Below are 7,122 nucleotides of genomic sequence, written 5' to 3' on the forward strand. Positions count from 1 at the left end.
GAAAGGGTCTCCATTTGAAAAGTCTCTCAATTATGACTCTGATTTGTGCCCGGCACTCTCGGGAAACAACCGCCAGTAACGTTCAGACTCTTTCAGAAAGAAGGCCCTCCGCTCCCCCTTCACCGATTTATAAACTCGCGAAACAAAAGATGACTCCAAAGGAAACAGACGGGTAAACAGCTGCATATACAACAGGACCCGCAGTAAAATGGAACAATCAAAACACGCGGACCACGCTAAGCAACCCGGTGGCAACGGTAAACGTCGGGGCCGAACGCGTCTGCTTAACGTTTACTGTAAGCAGGGGGCGGGGGTCAAGGGGTGAGGGTGTGGCGAGGAGGGGGGGTGGATGTGTCTGGATTTCAAATTTCAAAAGTTTATAACGCGAGGCCATTTCGTAACCCTCCGAAAAACGGTCTCCAGGCACATGCGCGCGTGTCAGCACCAGCCGGACTGCGATGTTTTAAACCCAGCAGGAACAATGCAATGGCAGGGCGTTAATGACACAATAAACCAAGTGGTTAATCTTTAGATGGAGAAAATGGCCAAATAAAAGAGGGCAGCCGCGCTCGTTTCAGACAGCTGGACGTGTCATTTCAGGGCATTTTCTTAACTCGACAAGACAGATGTTTTTTTTTCGTTTTTTCCCTCTCTTGCTACTGTCTCGTTCTCAAGGGCCAAAAAAAAAAAAAAAAAAAAAAAAAAAAAAAAAAAACAGAAACTGGTTTTCACCTCGGATCAAAGTTTGTGATCCCTGATATATATATATTTTTTCCCTCCAAAACTCACAGCAGGTTGAGGTTTGGGCAAGTGTTCTAAAAAGAGCTTTGAGGTTCCCTCCACTGAGCAAACGTGACAACACCCAGAGCGCTCTTCTCTAAACGCAGCAGCAGAGGGCGCCAGAGGACCCACATCTCGTCTCGTCTCGTCTGAGGTTAACTGCGCCTAACCCGGGGCTCACTGCTCCACGCACACACACACACACACACACACACACACACACACACACACACACACACACACAGGCGCGAGCTCCGACACAAAGGTCGCAGTGAGCCAGAGCGCCTCCACCTGTCAAAGGCCCGCCGTCGCCGAAGCTTTCTGAGCACCCACCAAAAACTTTTTCACGAAACCTGAAATCGCTACCCCTCCCCACCCCCCACCGACTCCCACGTGCTCCCCCCCCCCACCCAGGCCCCCTCCAGCCCCACGGGAACCACAAATTGTGTCCAGACTTTCACACGTAGTTACCCGGTGTGCTTCGGGGCTATTTTGGAAGGCGAACAATTACAAACAAACCTGCATTACAGGCCGATCGCCTCTAATAGAGCCGACCGGAGAAGACAGGGAAATAAAGAGTTTCAGTTTCTCGCCGCGGGTCGCCTCGGAGCGCGGCCCCCATTTTCTAATCGCGCCGGCCGCCCTCCAAAAGGTTTCGCCGTGCATTTTTCTCCGTAATTTTCCAGCTTCAGTGGAAATCGACACGCACCGCTGCACAAAAAAACACTCCCCCGGATCACTCCCCGACTCGCCCCAGCTCCGCTTCGGCAGTCGCTGGCCTTTGTGCATGAGGCCGAGGAATTGCGACGCGGGCGGCAAATGCACGTTTGTTTTATTTTTCATTTTCATTTCTTTGCCTTTCCCCCACCGCGCGCTGACTGAGCCCCGGTTGCAAACGGAGAGCAATTTATTTCGTTTTATTTGTTTATTTTCGCACCAGTAGGCTGGCGCTTGTCTGCGGGCGAAGGGGGCGACGAATGAAAGAACGTGACGGGACGTTCGGAAAATCCAAACAAACAATAAAAGGGGGCTGAAAGGCGACGGAGAAAAGTTCATGTTGCACTGCAGGCTGGCACTGCCCCGTCTAGCTCGGAGCTAGCGCCGTCGCTGCCCAGAGGTTGTTGCCATGCAACTCAATGTGGCACACACACACACGCGCGCGCACACACACAGAGCGCCAACAATGGTCCGCTTTATGAGGTGCCCACTGGTGCCATGGTAACCTCCTCATTCTGGGCAAGACGGGCAGAGCGGTGTGCCAAAAAAATGCCATGGTTCCTTTTTTTTTTTTTTTTTTCGCCACCCCGCCTGCCCCCCATGCCCCTCCCTCACCCTGCCCCCACCACCCCCTCCCCCACCCCTTCTCCAACCACGTTGCCCAGAAACCTTTTTGAAACTTAATAAGTGAAACCGGTGGGCAGACAAATTACGACGGGAGTGTGTGCGAGGGAGGCTGGCGGTTTTTTGGGGAGTTTTTTTTTTTTTTGAGGTGGGGGAGGGGTAGCGGTGGGGGTTGGGGGTGCGAGAAGGTCAACTTTGAGTTTTTTTTTTTTTTTTCTTGTTTCTGTATCTTGCCGTCTAGAATGCAGAGTTCCGTCCCCTGGGTGGGAAAAATGACGCTGGATAATCCAGGCAGAGAGAGCAAAGAGAGAGCAGGACTGGCCCTGGACGCTTGTCGGAAAGTTTTGCACGGGTGTGCGTGGTCGGCGGGCGCAATGCATCGACGCTTCTAGGCATTTTTGCAGACTTGCGCTTATTAGAGGGGAAACCTAGCGGGGTTGTGTAACCTCTTGGGGGTCTTGGGGGCTCCAAGGATCAAGGGACTGCGGTGCTCGAGGATCAGACCCCGTGGTGGCCAGAGGAAAGTTCAGGGCCGGCAGGCTGCGCTTGTGTGTGTGTCGCAGCGCTCACGGTGTGTGTGTGTGTGTGTGTGTGTGTGTGTGTGGCTGGGTTGTAAGAGTGTGCAAGCACTCGCGGCCCATTTTCAAATCGCACGAGGTCAGCCGGGAACGGTGCCCAGTAGGTGTTTTTAGGCGTCACAGAGGCCCGCTGAGATTAAAACAGCATCATGGATGGATGGATGGATGGATGGATGGATGGATGGACGGACGAGACGAGCAGGGTAAAAAAAACAGAGCCGCTGCCCAGTGCTTTTAAAAATGTACTCCCAAAATTTGGGGACGTATGCCAGGTGAGCAGGTACTCGTGCGCTAACCGGCAGCGATGGCCGAGCCAGAAATTTTTCCTTTTGGTGTCCAGGGTGAGTTTTTGTTATCACTCTATTCGTTCCTGTTGTTGTTTGTATTTATGAAATGTTTTCAGTGCGACCTACTCATAACAGCCGGCCTGTTAACATTCCTATGAATTACAGCAGCAATTCTCAACCTTTTTGGAGCCACGGCCCATTTTGAATTTATTGATATTGAACGTGTTTAGCTGCTCACGAAGCTGGTATCCGGGGAGGAAAATAGTCTCACGTTCCTTTTAAAGCCCTTTTTTTTTTTTAAAGTCACTCCACAATGGAATGTTATAATTTTTTTTGGACAATTAAGTGAAATTGGATCGTTTTCACTGCACAGATGATATTAGCTGCATTTCCGTTACCCCTAGACTCGCGCAAAACCTAAATATTGCAATAAAAAACTGGTCATGGAAACGCCTGAACTCCAAAAAACCTCTCAAATATCGCTAAAAGGTTTATTCGTTGTCATGAGGTGGTTTTTCAGACGTATTGATATGGAGGTATATCGCAAAAGTGTCAAGGGAAACACTTTTTTCGCATTTCCACGTCAACGGACGTGACAGACGTGGTCACGTGACCAGTTCACTTCAAGTGAAAATGGCCCGTTATGTTTGGACGGAGGAGGAGACGGAATATTTTTTTACAAGAAATCAAAGAGGAAAACGTAACAACCGTTCTCGACAGCAAACAAACAAAAGCAAACGTAATTCTCGTGGAATCTCGCAGGACAAGATTTTTTGAGAATTAGGGTTTGTGTGCTTTACACCATTCAATGGAAACGCCTGCAAATCGCAATTGTACTTTTATTTTGAAAAAAATTGTCATGGAAATGCAGCTACTTCCTCACGGTGCGCTAGGGTATCGCGGCGCAGTGGTTAAAAAACACGAAATTAGAGGACAGCAAATTTTCCCCAATGTGAAAAATAATTAAAAACCTACGTCAACTTGTTCCTACTGTCCTGCAAGGTCAGTTTTAGTGTGACAATCAATTTTAAAATCGTTGAGTGTCTCTTCAAAAACTGCTTTTCTAAAATGCTAAAAAATAAATAAAAATAAATGCTGTATGTATTAAAAAAAACCTGTTCATCACACAACAAAGACTTGAGATACTTTGGTGTGGAAGTGTGAAGGCCTTTTTGTCAAATGATCCCCCCCACCCCCAACCCCCGTCATGGGGGGGCCACGGCCACCACTGGCCACCACATAGCTCCGCCCCTGCTAACCGGCCCAGTAGTGTCCACTCATCCCGCGTCTCAGTCCGCAGAGCCCAACCCCCTACACCCTCCCACCCACCGTCTCCCCCTGAAAGCAGCACTGGCACTCAGTGAGGCGCCATGTTTTAATGGCTGCCCATGAAGCCCATACATAAACATGCCGGCCTCTGTTCCCGTGCGCTGGCTGGCTGGCTGGCTGGCTGGCTGGCTGGCTGGCTGGCTGGCTGGCTGGCAGGTAGGCAGACATGTGCGAGAGGGAAGGGCCTGGCAGGCGAGACCATCAAATGTGTGCAGCGAATCAGATAAAACGCACACACACACACACACACACAACGTGCTGTTCCAGCAGCCGGGCCGCAGGACCTTAAACAAAAGGCCAAACTCAATTTGAGTCTCAGACGTTTTCTTTCTCCGGCCCGTAATAAGCATGACTGAATGAAAATCCGCAATAATGCCGTCCTCATGTGAAACGGCAAACTGTTTACGCGGCGGAAGAAAACGACTTTCCTTTTGTTTTCATTTCGTTCATCAGCAGCAGATTCCAAAAGCTCGGTTTGGAGGGCGCGCCGTGCCTGCTGATGAGAGCCGGCACCGAAGCGAGGGCTTCCGCCGAGGAGGGCCACTCTCGCCCTGCGTATTTACATAGACCGCCAGAGTAAACACACTTTCTTTCGTTCTTTCTTTCTTTCTTTTCTTTTCCTTTCTTTTCTTTTCTTTTCTTTTCTTTCTTTTCTTTCTTTTTTTTTTTTTTTTTTTTAGTACCGGTGCCGATTCGGTGCGACTCGTCGAACGAGAAAGAGACTCACAGAAAGACAGAGGACGTTCGGGAAGCGCGAGCCAATAAACAGAATGCGGCCGGTCTCTTTGTAAAAACCTGGCTACGTTTTTTTGCAATCACAATATTTTGAGCTGAACGACGTCAGCTCCTCCTTGACCCCTTGTTGTAAACCATCCCTGCTGAAAAGCATCAGGAGCATCTTTTTTGAAGCACCTCTTCCTCAAGCTGCCCAGACGCCACAGACGCTCTTGATATTGTTTTTTAGCCGTAACAACAACAGGTATTTCAAAAAAAAAAAAATGAGTGGCTAATTTGGCGCCTTTAAATGTTCTAAACAACTCCCCCCCTTGTGTTGTAGTGCACAAATTAAATGAACCGCTGTCGCAAATGAAAATAATCTGGCCTGCAATGTGGTGTTGCCAGGAGTTAGAGGACATGACTTCTGACCACGACAAATCAATAAATAAGTTGAATGTTGTACAAAGCTAATCACAGCCAGTTATCAATATTCTTTCCTTATTTGGTCACAATATGATATTTATGTCGTTCATGTGAGCTTATTTTCTGTTTCCTCATTTCAAATAGTTTGACTGTTTAAGGGCCTTGACATAATAAAAAGCAAAATAGATTGTTAAATAGATAAATCAATAATCAATATATAAACAGATAAATGAATATATATATATAAATGTATATATATATATACACACACATATATACACACATACACACAAATATATATATATATACATACAGGTATATAAATTGTAACAAAAGAGGTTATTACAGGATTATTACAGGATTATTACACCTTTATTACAGGCGTGCAGAGGATTTATTGTAACAATGACCACAGAATCAATGTCAGTCTTTCTGTTTTCCTGAGTTTTGGCCTGCCATGAAATCATCACGGCTTCCTTTGTCTTGCTGCTCTGCCACGTCCAGCTGTGGCCTTCGCTTTATTCGGTGCTTATCATCAATATCACCTCTTTCCAGAGTCACTAAAATAAAATAAAATATGAAGATGAGAAAAACTATCGTTCGTATTGTATTTTTGCTGTTCACATAAGCTCTGACAATGTAATCTGCCATTGCGAGAACATTCCGTTGCCATTTTATGCAAAATAAAGTCAACAGTTTGGAGATAAGTTACCAGAAGGGTTGGGGAAAAAAGCTGTTAAATTAAACATAAGTCAAAATTGAGAGGACATACGGTTCGAGTTTAACAGCCTTTTCTTGGGTTTCACTCCAGATATTCTGATAAAGCTGTACGGATGCCTCTCCCTCTGTGTTTACGCCGGGCCGTCTGACAGTTGTGGAGATTTCGCAGGAGATCAGCCAATCAGACGTGAGTGAGTGTTTCACAAACCAACAGCAACGGCACAAAGTCGTCCCTCCGACAAACAGGAAGCCAGAGCAAATACCTGACAGCTGCAGGGACGCGCTCGCCCTCCCCGCTTCCTGGCGTGACGTTTGGAGTGTTCATTATTGGACATTTGTATAACGAGGCACTCCTAAACATTTTCAACCCGACAACTTAGAATGTGGCCAACAGATGACAGTGTTTGTTCACCTTCCGACATGGCGACTGCTGCCAGAGGAATTGAAACTTTCTCGGTACCACATGTTTCAAAACAAAAGCTTCCAAACCTTTTTCTTTCTTTCTTTTCAGCACTACAAATCCAAGTTTCAACGCATGTGTTTTAGATGTGTTTTACTTGATTTTTTTCCAAGACCAGAGTATTTTAAGGCAGACTTTTTTTTATATATATATATATATATATATACATATTTTGTAATCTTGCCACATTTCTTATTTCCTTGTGAAAGTAGATTTCACAGCGTGTCAAAATATAATGTAGATGATACTTGGTGATAATCATTTTAGTATTTTAACCTCATATAGTGCCACTGAATGACAGTTATATAGTAGTAATATGCAGATTCCAAATAAACTACTGTTCACTAGTTTGGGGTCACCTGTACATTTCTGCATTGAACTCAATTTTAGCCAGCTTTATGAAATAATGATTTAAAAAAAAAAAAAAAAAGTCAGAATTTGCTGAACAAGTATGGGAATATTTTAGTGTTTAATGAAAACCATTTCC

Source organism: Nelusetta ayraudi, unplaced genomic scaffold, assembly GCF_046127955.1.
Source record: "Nelusetta ayraudi isolate G7.1 ecotype Tasmania unplaced genomic scaffold, CSIRO-AGI_Nayr_v1 ptg000034l, whole genome shotgun sequence".
In the NCBI taxonomy this organism is placed as follows: Eukaryota; Metazoa; Chordata; class Actinopteri; order Tetraodontiformes; family Monacanthidae; genus Nelusetta; species Nelusetta ayraudi.